This window comes from Lontra canadensis, unplaced genomic scaffold (assembly GCF_010015895.1).
Source record: "Lontra canadensis isolate GAN:19392208 unplaced genomic scaffold, GSC_riverotter_1.0 scaffold4, whole genome shotgun sequence".
Classification (NCBI taxonomy): domain Eukaryota; kingdom Metazoa; phylum Chordata; class Mammalia; order Carnivora; family Mustelidae; genus Lontra; species Lontra canadensis.
The window spans coordinates 12,683,446-12,696,434 of NW_022630998.1; positions in this window are offsets into that span (position 1 = coordinate 12,683,446).

Genomic DNA, 12,989 nt, shown 5'->3' on the forward strand with positions numbered 1-12,989 from the left:
GGTGGGAGAAGTTTTTGATGTTATGTTTCTTCAGAGTCTCTGGCCTTGCTCTTTGATGTTCCAGGATGTATACCAACAGTATCAAGTCCTTGATTCTAACTTTGAAGAGCCTTATTTACCTAAATGTTACCTGTGGGAAGAATTTGGGAAATAACTTTCTAAAGCAATTGGTTCAGTACAACTCAAAGAACAAAGGAACAACAGCAAAGACATTATGCAAATGTGTGGCTTTTCAAAACTATACTGTCTTAAGAAAAGCATGGTCGGGTACCTGGCAGAGAATGGCATAAAAAGTTTGAAAATGTTCTGCTATTCTATATTCACTTAAATTCTGTTCAATATTAAACTTTAATTTGATTAATATTATACATTTGACACATAAAACTAACCTTAAGGAAAATTCATTTATGAATATAGATATGAATATTTCTAAATAAGATACAAGCAATTTGAATTCAACAGTGCATCTAGCATGACCAAGTCAGTTTCAATTCAGGAATACAAATCATAGAAAATCTTTTTAACAGGAATATGTTCAAATAAGAGAATAATAATCTCAATAGATTCCAAAAAGACATGTGATAATATTCAATACTTATTCTTGATATGTATTTTAAGAAATGAACAATTCACCATTAACGTATCTTAAAATCAGACCAAAACCAGTTTTGGTCATCAAATTCTAAAGGTTTCAGGAATGAGATTAGCATATTTAATTTCCTAATATTATTTAACAATTTTCTAAATGTTCTAACAAATACACAAGATGTGAAACAAGAAGAAAAACATAGCACTTAGAAAGGAGGAAACAATATTCTCATTAGTATAATTCCATTCTGAGAAAACCCCATATAATCTATTATAAAATTTTATAGTTAATAATGGAATTAATTAGTATAGACACTTATTAAGAAAAAAATAATAAAAGCAAATAATTTAAATTAGCTACTATAAACCATAATAAAAAATTTCTTCCAGATAGCGAATAAAATTTCAGAGGATCTTCATGAAAAACATATAAAATATTAAGATTTGAATAAATCATAAACTATTCTATTAGTATAAATCAGAAAGTTGATTTACTGGGGCACCTGCATGGCTCAGTCAGGTAAGTGTCTACCTTTGGCTCTGGTCATGATATCAGGGGCCTGAGATAGAGCCCTGCATCTGTCTCCTTGCTCAGTGGGCAGCATGCTTCTTCCTCTCCCTCTGTCTGCTGTTTCCCCTCCTTGTGCTCTCTCTCTTCTACTCTGTCAAATAAATAAATAAAGTCCTTAAAAAGAAAAAGCAAACTGATTTATTTATGAGTACACATTCTTCCAAACTAATATACAGATTTAATGGCACTGCCTATAAAATTCAGATGGACAGTTTTTGAAGTTAGCACAGCGATTCCTTGTATACAAACACGAATTAACTCATCTAAAAGTTAATATATTTTTGACAAAGAAAAATAATGGAAGTAAATTTATTGTGCTAAATACAAAAGTGTATTATAAATCTACAATAATAAGATATTGTGATAGTGGCAAGAAAATTTACAGACATAATGAAAACCACAAAGATACCCTGAAACAGACCTCTGTGTACAAAAGAATTTAATATGTGATATAAAAGATCATGGATACCAATAACAAAGGGATAAATTATTCAGTAGGTGGTATGAAACAATTATTTTTTTAAAAGGACAGATTTACACTTCATAGCACACTTTGATACAAATCTCAGATGATTCAAGTTAAAGAAAAAAAGTGTATCGGAAAAATAAAGACATTGGTAAGAAACTGATTCAGAAAGAGAAAGAGCTTAAAAAACAGTAAATAACTCAGAAAGGAAAAAAAAACATATTTATGTGTATATGTAGGTGTGTGTTTCCATGTATGTAAAATCTTGAACAGCATTCATGTCAAAAAAGTAAAAACAAATTAAAAAGCAAAATAAAATTTGGAAAAATGTGTTACACTTAGTAACTTTTGTGTGATTTAAAGATATCAAACCAATGTCATTGCATCAGAGCTCTTCATGTATAAGAAATAGAGCAAAGACACAAATTAGGTTTTTGGCCTTTATGCTTAGAAGCATAAGAAACAGGCCAAGAAGTCAGAAACTTGAGATCACTAGGTTCAACTGTATGACCCCTGATGCGGCCAGCTTCATATTTACTTAACTCCTGTATGCAAACCTTTTTTCAGAAGAACACCTGAAGAGGCAATAAATAAGCAAAACGAAAGGAATTTAAAAATGCAAAGAGTTATTATTTTTGTTGATGATGTTATTTTGGTTCTTGTGTTTCCAGATAGAGTAAGAAAAGTAGAACAATGGGGTGACTCCCCAAAAAGAGAGAGGGAATGAGAGAGAGAGAGAGAAAGGTGGTAGACTTTGAATTTCCAATGCAATAAATGAAAAATATTATTAGAGAAAGGAGAAATGTTTTCCTCTATCCTTCTAGGTTCCTGGCTGAGACTCCTCTGTAATACAAGACAGATTAATAGGAAAAAAGCAAGCAGAAGTTTAATGTCATATGTATCTTCTATGTACCTCCCACACTTCTGTACGGGAAGTACCCAGGAAAACTAAGTAACTCCCTGAAACAGCCCAAGCTACCACCTTAAATACCATCTCCGGCTAAAGAGGAAAGATATTGTGTGGGAGGGAAATCAGGTATGGGAGATGATCAGGCAAAGCACAGTAAAATAAGGTCTGGTTGTTTGCAGATTTAAGTCAGTTGCCTGCTCTACCTATGAGGGTAGATTTAGTCCTCCTCCTCCTCCTGGTACAAATGGAGATTTTTTCCTTATAAGTCTAAATGCCTCTTACAAAAGGTTAACTTCTATTCAGTTTTCAGAGCTTCTCCAGTGTCCGTTGTTGCCTAAAAATAAGCAGCTCAAGATAATCCTTATACAAAGAGATATTTTGGAGTAGCAACTCTGCTACCTTGCAATATTAAGGATAGATGACTAACAGCAAGAGATGATTTAAAGCTACGTATAATTGTCAAGAGTTGGGCTTCCCAAATTCCATTCCCACCTCCCATGATATCATCTTTCAGGTCATATAAGCACTACCCCCAAGTAAGACACATTCCTCACCATCCTTTTCTCTCCTTTCTTTCTTCATTGTATCATCCTCTGCTTCTTGTTCACTCACATCCTTGCTCCTAACTGGCTATTGTGTGTTATAAACTAATTTCCCCCAAAGTCCAAGTAGACATAATAGGGCTACCTACCCCACTTCCGAGGATAAAACATGACTGTGCTTTTGCTACCTGTATAGGCTGAACATGTGGTCACCAAAAACACTTTTGATAAGTAAACACCTTTTAAACATAACGTGTGTGTGGATGCACACATGTGTGGATGTGTACAATTTTGTTTTGCACAGGAGCCCAACAAGTGAACTCATGTACTTTGGGGATAAGGCATGCCACAATCATAGGCAACTTCAAATTTCTGTGCTTAAATGAAATTTCAAAAATTCTGTCCAAGTTTGATGTAAAGGGCTTACTGATCTACGCCCTTTGAGAAGTAAAACTTTTCAAAAACACAAAGCAGGAAATTGTGATCACTAAGCAGAGTTACCACTGTGATGTTCCCTGTGTATGGCTTATTGAGAGCCCTACAAAAAAGAACACAAGGTAAGCTGGGGCTTCTGAAGCTCCAGCCCCATGCTTCTTCAAGGCTGCAATCCTGTGAGCTATTCTTGCAGTGGCGTTTGATGTAAAATAGCGAACACATTAGATTATCCTAAGAATACCGTTTTAAAAGGAGGAACTTCTGGGATTGCTTTTTTCTCCTGTGACCCAGAAAGACCCACCAATCCATGGGCAAGCAAATTGAGAGTGTGACAGGACCATCACAAATTGCTCAGTTATAATGAAGGACCTGGAGCCACCTGTTCCACAGCAGGGATAAATCACAGTCCCTGTTTCTATAAGGTAGGGATCCGCTAAGGAAGGGAAACTGATCATGGGGAAAATTCTAGAGCCAATTCACTATTCCAGGACTCCTGGGTTGGTTTTTCCTAAAGAGGGAAAGAATTATTTTCTACCACTATGTACCACTATGTAAAATACATAATTTTCCATAAGTACCATTTGTGAAATATAGATGTTCTGATCCAAGTTCTGGCCTACGTGAGCTCAATTAATTTACATGCATGTTCTCTCCTAGCGCTGTGAACAATGTAATCCCTTCATCATGGCCTCTGAAAGTTTTCCAATTTAATCTCACTCAATTACAATCACTGCCTTGGGTTATTTATTTAAAGTACTTTGCATTCAGTCCACAATGCTCCCAGTCACCTGGTCTCCACTCACTCATAATACGCTGGTTTCATTACTCCAACAGCCATCTCCTGGACTTTTCTTTAATAGTCACGGCAAACAAAGTGAAAACTGAGTATTGTTTCCTGTCTGCCCTTGGGATGTGACCGCAGAATGCTCCTCCACATCTATGAGAGGCAACCAAGCTGCTTGCACTGATTTTCCAAGCCAGCCCTTTGCCCCATGTGGTCTATTTTGATTCTATCAGCTTATGCCGAGGACAGAGCATACATGCCCTTGAGTGAACACCCAATGCCAATTTGAGTCCATTTTCTTCCCCTGTTTTAGCCAAGCGTGGCTCCTGTCTCTAAACTCTCATTGCCTTTCCTTCTGCCACCACAGCTGGTTGCTGTCCTAGAGTTTTATCTCCCCCACTGACTAAAGTACAGGATTGATTTCTGCACTGGGAGGAAAGAATTTAATTGGTGAATAACAGTCGCTTTTATTCCCTTGCATTCAGCGAATTTACAAGCTATCTCAGTATTTCAAAAAATAGGCCCTTCAGGCAGGAGTAGCATTCGAATCTGAGCATCAGCCATCTATCTACCTCAAGCACTCAGAGCCCAGTGAAGTTCAGTTGTTACTTAGAAAGCCTTAATAGGCACCATGGGACCCTAACACATCCTCTCTTTCACACTCGTAAGCAGTCTGGCAACTTTCTCAAGAACAAAGACCAACTACAGCAGCTCAGCTCTCTACTTACCTTTCAAGCTCTGTGTCTGTTCATCTAATTTTTGTCTATCCCAAATTAAGTTATTTAAGGCATTTTCCCCACTAAAACTACAACTAGACTAATGTTACAGAAAAGAGGAATATTTGTAGGCCTTTCTCAGAAATGTAGGAATTGAATGAAATACCAGCAATTCTTCTTTTTTTTTTTTTTAAGGATTTTATTTATTTGGAGCGCCTGGGTGGCTCTGTGGGTTAAGCCTCTGTCTTTGGCTCAGGTCCTGATCCCAGGGTCCTGGGATTGAGCCCCGCATTGGGCTCTCTGCTCAGCAGGGAGCCTGCTACCCCCGCGCCCCCGCCCCGTCTGCCTCTCTGCCTACTTGTGATCTCTGTCAAATAAATAAAATCTTTTTTTTTTAAGATTTTATTTATTTACTTGACAGAGAGAGATCACAAGTAGGCAGAGAGGCAGGCAGAGAGAGAGCGGGAAGCAGGCTCCCTGCTGAGCAGAGAGCCCGATGCGGGGCTCAATCCCAGGACCCTGGGATCAGGACCTGAGCCGAAGGCAGAGGCTTAACCCACTGAGCCACCCAGAAGCCCCTCAACACTTCTTTTTAAAAGAATAACTACATTGCAGCTCATTATATCCCAAGATTTAAATAGGAAGTCCAGCTCCTGCACTGAAGGGAATAGAGGGAGCCCCTAAAGGACATGCCTTCCTGAACAAATATCCACAAATTACCACCAGGTCATTCTATGTGTCTGCTTAGCCACAGGACAACTTCACTTCTGTGCTAGAGAACCAAACGATATCAAACTGCCCTGCATGCTGGTGTTGAACAAAGGCAGCTGCGAATACTAACATATGGAAATAAATACAATGTCATAGGACATTGATCCACTGAATGAAGTAATAGAAGGATTTACTTTGTTCATAGGATATATTATGGAGAAAACCCACATTGAAAATCAAGCAGGAGAGAAGGTAAGTAGTATGACTGTGATCTAAACTGAATGGAAATCTGTGAACCCGTGAATGGGAATCAGGGAGGAATTAATATCTTTATAAACTTAAAGGTCTCATTCCTAGCCCTCATTTCTAACCTCATTGCCTCCACATGTAATTCACAAATAATACTAAATTATACACTTGGTATAAAAATTATCCAGAGATACCTTTCTGCCCATTATGACTACTTATATTAGATTCTGAAATTTCAATTAATAATTCTTATCCAGGGGCACCTGGGTGGCTCAGTGGGTAAACCTCTGCCTTTGGCTCAGGTCATGATCTCAGGGTCCTGGGACTGAAGCCTGCATTGGGCTTTCTGCTCAGCTGGGAACCTGCTTCCCCCTCTCTCTCTGCCTGCCTCTCTGCCTACTTGTGATCTCTCTCTGTCAAATAAATAAATAAAATCTTTAAAAAATAATAATAATAATAATTCTTATCCATTATGTTCTTCTGCTGGTGTGCTAGGCACATGCTAAAAATGCCAACAGACGATTTGTTATTTTTGCACCAACAGAAACATAATTAAGAGTATGTGAGGATAAAAGGAAGTCACAGAGAAGTGGTAATGTTTATTTTGGTTAACCTACATTTTTTTTTTTTTGAGATGTTATTAAGGATGAAAGAGTAAGATGAATTTTGGGGGAGGACCCTAGGGCTACGCTTAGAAGACAGAAAAGAGACTTTTGTAAATAACTAATAATTAATCAAACATGAAGGGGTTCAGAATATCTCCCCCAGAATATGGATTATTTTGAGCAGAAGGCACTTGAGACCCCATAGGCTCAAGAGAAATTTCTGTCCTTCCCTTAGTCACACACAAAAATCTGAATTGGGGATCTTTCCCTGAATAAGGGTTATTAGCAGAGATAAAGTTTTTTCTGATCTTTTTGCTTATGAACATAAACCTCTGATCTCTAATTCATTCTTCTAAAAAGACCTTTTCACTGTAGGTTAGCCAGTAAAAGATAAAGATTACATTTTTTAAGATGACCTAACTGAACAACAACAACAACAACCCATAATACCAATAGGAAACTTCAAATATCCTGACACAAGTTTAAGCCTTTTTTCCACTTACAATGGAACGTCCTTTTAATCGGAGGGGGAAGCCACATTAAGAACTATTGTTCTAAATTTTATGACTTACTTGTGACCAACAGATATGACAGAACAGTGGGGAAAGAACAGACTTTTTATGAAGATGTAGTTTGGGCCTGCCAATTAAAAAATATGTACTTCTGGGCAAACATTCTGAATCTCAGTTTTGCCATATGTATAATAGAATCAAAATGATCTATGTGGGGAAGAGAAATAATTTTCCCTTTATCCTTCAAGTTTCGTGACTGAGACCCCCCTGTAAAATAAGATTGATTAACAAAAGAAAAACAAAAAGAAATTTAATAACATGTGTACCTCCACTGTGCATGAGAAACATCCTGGAAAACTGATTAACTACTCTAAATGGCCCAAGCTATTAAATACCATCTCCAGCTAAAGACAAAAGAACATGTTGAGGTAGTAGGGATCCCATTATGGGAGGTTATCAAGAAAAGCACAGTGAACAAGAGTAAAGCTGCTATGCAGATTGAAGTCATTGCCTTCCTCACTAATAGCAGTGTCTAGAGACTTGGGGTCATCCACTTCATGGTACAGAGAGGGCTTTCCTATATATATATATATATATATATATATATATATATATATATATATATGAATGTCTTTTATGAAAGGGTAAGTTTTACTGTTTTCAGAGCTTTTCCTGCCCTCTGTTTCCTAAAAATAACCAGCCTAAAATAACCCATATGCCAAAAAGGAATATTTTGAGGTGGTTAATTCTGCACACTTTCATCTACTCTTTGTGTGTGTGTGTGTGTGTGTGTGTGTGTACAATTTCTGGTTCAGAGTAGACTGCGTGTGTGTGTGTATGTGTGTGTATGCATGTATGTACAATTTCTGGTTCAGAGTAGATATTTAATATATTGTTGGCATTATTATTATTGAATATAGAAAGTTACTAAGTCACCTAAAGTTTATAATAAACAACTGAAATTTTTAGTACAGCCCAGACTTCAGAAAAAGCATTTCAAAACATTCAGAGAAAAGATGCATATGTCTTTATAGCCATAGATTCTGAACAGAAATAAACATTTAGAGAAACAGAAGATGGCAAAAAAAAAATTAAATTCTAATTTTATAATCTTGACTCAATTTGGTCCATATGCCCATGCTATTTCCTTTGGCTTAATTTTCCTTTTTCACTTATTCAAATTATATTATTTAAGAAATCAGACAGGAATTGCTTCCGTATGGCTAATCTAATTTTTTGCTTTCCTGCCTACATCTAGCTGTATTTTCCTTTATTCATTTTTGCATTGTCCCCTTTCCTCTTTTTTTTCCTCTTCCTATTTCATTACTAGAAATACTAGTGGTTCACTGAATTATTGGAGAAATCACAGAATGCTGGTAACTAATATTGCCCCCTGCCCCTGAGAGATACCTCATTATGGATGTCACTGGGCCACACAAATATGGGTGTGGGCAAGAAAAGTGCATCACAAAAACCTCATTTGAGTTTTTCTACTTCAAGTACTGTTAACACTAAGACCTGCACCTCATGAAGTTACATCACTAGCACTTTCACCTGCCTGAGGACAATGACCAAAATATTGAAGCAAGAAGTCCATTTTCATTTTGCACTTCAGCTCTCTAAGTCCATATAAAAAATACATTAAAAACCATGTAGATATATATACTCTGCTTTTCTGAATGGCACAGTTTGCATGAATTATCTCAGGGCAAAAATACAATAAGTTAAATCAAAATGCATAAAAACTACAGTGAATAATAAAATGGCATTTGAAGTATAGACTTAAACTATCAACATATTCACTTATTACTTTACTATCAACCTAGTAAAGTCTATTTTAAAAAAAAGTGGTCTATGACTATGCTTTAAAGGTTAGTTAGAGCATGACATGTACTAAAAGCTTGACTACTCTAGAAGCACAAAGTTGCAGGCCAAAGTATGTATTCTTTGCCTTCAGTTCTATAAAGTATATATTTAGAGTGGGTTAACAGAAATATACCAACTGATTGCAATATTCATAAGAACACAAAAGAACTATTTTCTAAAAGAAGGCCCATATCATGGAAATACAGATTTTAGTCTTTCTTAGAATTAATATGTGTGTGTGTGGGTGTATGTGTGCGTGTGCGCACGCGCGCGCGTGTGTATGTGTGTCTAAGGGGTATTACTGTGAAAGGTAAAATGAATATACAGATGGGAATAAAGCAAAACAACAATAAGAAAATGTTAAAGACTTAGAATAGATCTGTATTTGAAAAAGAGAAAAAGGTAAAGAGAAAAAGGCTCTGTTCTTAGAACAACATTGACCCCCTTACCCTCCCCACATATGCTCTGATTAGCTCAATAGCAGTCTTTATCTCAACCAAAGCCTTCAACCTTGAAAAAGCACTCATCTCTATGCAAAGCAATTAGGAAAAAAGTGTACCCTGCACAAAGTAGTTTCTCAATAATGATGCTTTGGCCATCCAGAACAATATGGAAAGGAGACAGGCATTAATGACTCAGGTCTGCTGGAAACAGTACACATTTTAGAAATAAAAGGCTTTGCTAGAAAGGGCATAATTCTATCTCTGAAGGTCACAGAGTCTTTCACGTTCACTTTATTTCTGGATATTGTATGCTGAAATTACAATCGTCCTCCTAAGCTTGATTAGCGTCTGCTGAACCAAGTCAGCAAAAGGAAGACAACTTTAATACAGTTGAAGTTCTAATTACTTTTACATGGTCATTATTTCTGGGGAAATCATTGTAGGAGTATATATTTGTTTAAATATGCCCATTTAATTTTTATTTTTTGCTGTCAAGCATATGACCATTGCTGAAGCAACTTACTAAGAAAAACTAAGAAGTTCTAAAATCCTGGGGAAAAAAAAAACACCACCCAAAAAACAATAAATCTAGAATAGTAGTCTGAAATAGACCTATACTCCCAAACCAAGTCATAGTAATTTATGTGAAATTTTATAGTCTTATACCATAGTTTAAGTTGAAAGTTCAACACATGCACCATAATCTTTTCCAAAAATGGCCAGTGTGAGATTTCTGGTCCCACATGATTTTCTGGAAATTTGTTACTCTCTCACCAAAGGTATGGTCTATTTCTCCTCCCCTTGAAATTGAGTAGGACTCTGTGATTGCCTTGACAAAGAGAATACAGGAAGAGATGCTGTGTGACTTTTGAGAGTAGGTCAAATCAAGGCAATCCAGCTTCTGCTGACTTTCCCTCTCTTTGTCTGGTTGTGAGACTTGAGTCTTCTACCAATTTGTCAGAATTGGTCCAACTACCTTAAACCCACCCAGTTAGCAAGATCACATAGAGAGACTAGAAGCAGAGATGCCCAGAGAAACCTTCAACTAATTTCAGCCTCCAGTCTTCATACGTTCCAGGTGAGGCCCTACATATTATGGAGCAGAGACAAAGCAGCCCATCATGCCCTGAAAATATTGCTGACCCACAGAGTCTCTGAAAATAATAAACGATGTTTTTTGCTACTAAAGTTTTAGGAAGTTTTACAATGCCATTATACTGACTAGAAAACCCACATAAAAGAAATATAGAGTAAACCTGGGACAAATATTCCACTTAGTGAATCTAACTCTTCCCTTTATTTTTTATTGCCTTTTAGGAATGGTGTAACATTTCCAAATAAGTATTCAATTCCTTAATAAAATAAGAGAAGTACATGTCCCATCAACTATACAAAAACAAATGATATAACATTCATTAAATACACTGAACTATCATTAAGAGCAAATGAAATGTAAAATCTTCCCAAATGAGTCTCAAAATTCTGTCATTTGCCCACATTTCCTGGGACAATCCCCACCGTACTCCTTCCCATACACACACACACTATCTCCAATATGGTCAAGAGCTAAAACAAATAATGAGATAGATATATGTCCCTCTTATTCCTCATTCTTATTTCCAAATGTGGGAGCCAGAGGTAGGCTACCCCCAAATGGGCCACTTTGGCATATTGATTATTCCAAATAAAATTTACTTAAGAGACAGTCGAGGCAAGAAAGACACTCCGACCCTCTCCTGTGCCCCTGGAAGCAAGAAATAAATCTCTCGTGGAAGGTACCCTCCCAGTACGAGGAAATAAAGAGGCATCCTTATCATCAGACATGGGGAATTTAGAGCTGAGAAGGCTGTATAAACAACACTTATTACTTCTTACTGATTTTCACCACAACCCTAATTCTGTTGAGAATTCCTTACTAATTCAAGTTCCCAAAATTAAGTTTTCTTTGTCCTGTCAACGCCTCACAGATTTATTGTTGCTTTGTCTAAAAAGTACAAAAACTGCCTGCCTTCGTCATTTCTTTAGGACCCAACTTCATTATTGGGCCTCTGTGCACATGTAATAAAACTTTTGCTTTTTCTCCAGTTAATGTGTCTCTCTGGAAGATGCTGAGAGTAAAGAAAAAATTTTCCTTGCCTTCACAACATTCCAGCATTTTGTTCCTGAGAGTAAAGTCTAAGCAAGAGATATTACTAACTTGAGGAGATTGTCAGAAGAAATTGATAACCTTCAAAGAAAATCTCTACACAGAGAGAAAGAGCAGTTCTTAACAAAATATTTGCTCATTATCTAACTTTCAATTAAAAAATGAAAGTTGACATCAAATGTTTGCAATCTGTACATACTTGCAATCATCATCTTAGTAACAATCTTTTTTTCCTTAGGATCCATTAAGCATAGAAACTTCTTGAAAGGAGTTCAGGGAATAAGAAAAATGATAGTCTTAATTTCTCTGAAACTCGTGCTTTATTAATCCTTCAAGTCTGAAAAAAAGGTTCATCTGAAAACAATCTCATTTGCAATCACTTTAAAAAAGAATAAAATACCTAGGAATAAATTTAACCAAGGAAATAAAAGATCTATTCACTGAAAACTATAAGACACTGATGAAAAAAATGGTAGAAGAAACAAAAAATTAATGTTGTTAAAACGTCCACACTATCTAAAGCTATCTACAGGTTCAATGCAATTCCTATCAAAATTCTAAGGGCATTTTTCTCAGAAATAGAAAAAACAATTCTAAAATTTGTAAGGAACCACAAAAGACACTGAGGAGCCAAAGGATTCTCAAGAAAGAAGCGCAAAGCTGGAGACATCACATTTCTGACTTCAAAACTGTATTATAGGGGCACCTGGGTGGCTCAGTGAGTTAAAACCTCTGCCTTAGGCTCAGGTCATGATCCCAGGGTCCTGGGATTGAGCCCCGCATCAGGCTCTCTGCTCTGCAGGGAGCCTGCTTCCCCCTCTCTCTCTGCCTGTCTCTCTGCCTACTTGTGATCTCTCTCTGTCAAATAAATAAATAAAATCTTAAAAAAAAAACTGTATTACAAAGTCATCAAAATCAAAACAGTATGTTAGTAGCATAAAAATGCACACATAGAACAATGGAACAGAGTCAGAACCTAGAAATAAATCCACACATATATGGTTAATGTATGAAAAATGAACCAAGAATATTCAGCAGGGAAAGATCGTGTCTTTAATAAATCGTGTCGGGAAAACTAGATTGCCACATGCAAAAAATGAAAATGGACCCCTATTGTACGCTATCCATAAAAATCAACTCAAAATGGATTATAGACTTAAATGTAAGTCCTGAAACTATAAAGCTCCTATAAGAGACCATAGGAGTAAGTTCCACAGACATGGGTCTGGGCAATGCTTTTTGGATTTGACATCAAAAGAAACAAAAGCAAAAATAAACAAGTAAGACTACATCAAACTTAAGAGCTTCTGCTCAGCAAAGGCAACCATCAACAAAATGAAAAGGCAACTTGTGGAGTAGGAAATGAAGAAAATATTTGCAAACCCCAGATTCAATAAGAGGTTATTACCCAAAATATATAAGGAATTCATAAAACACAATAGCAA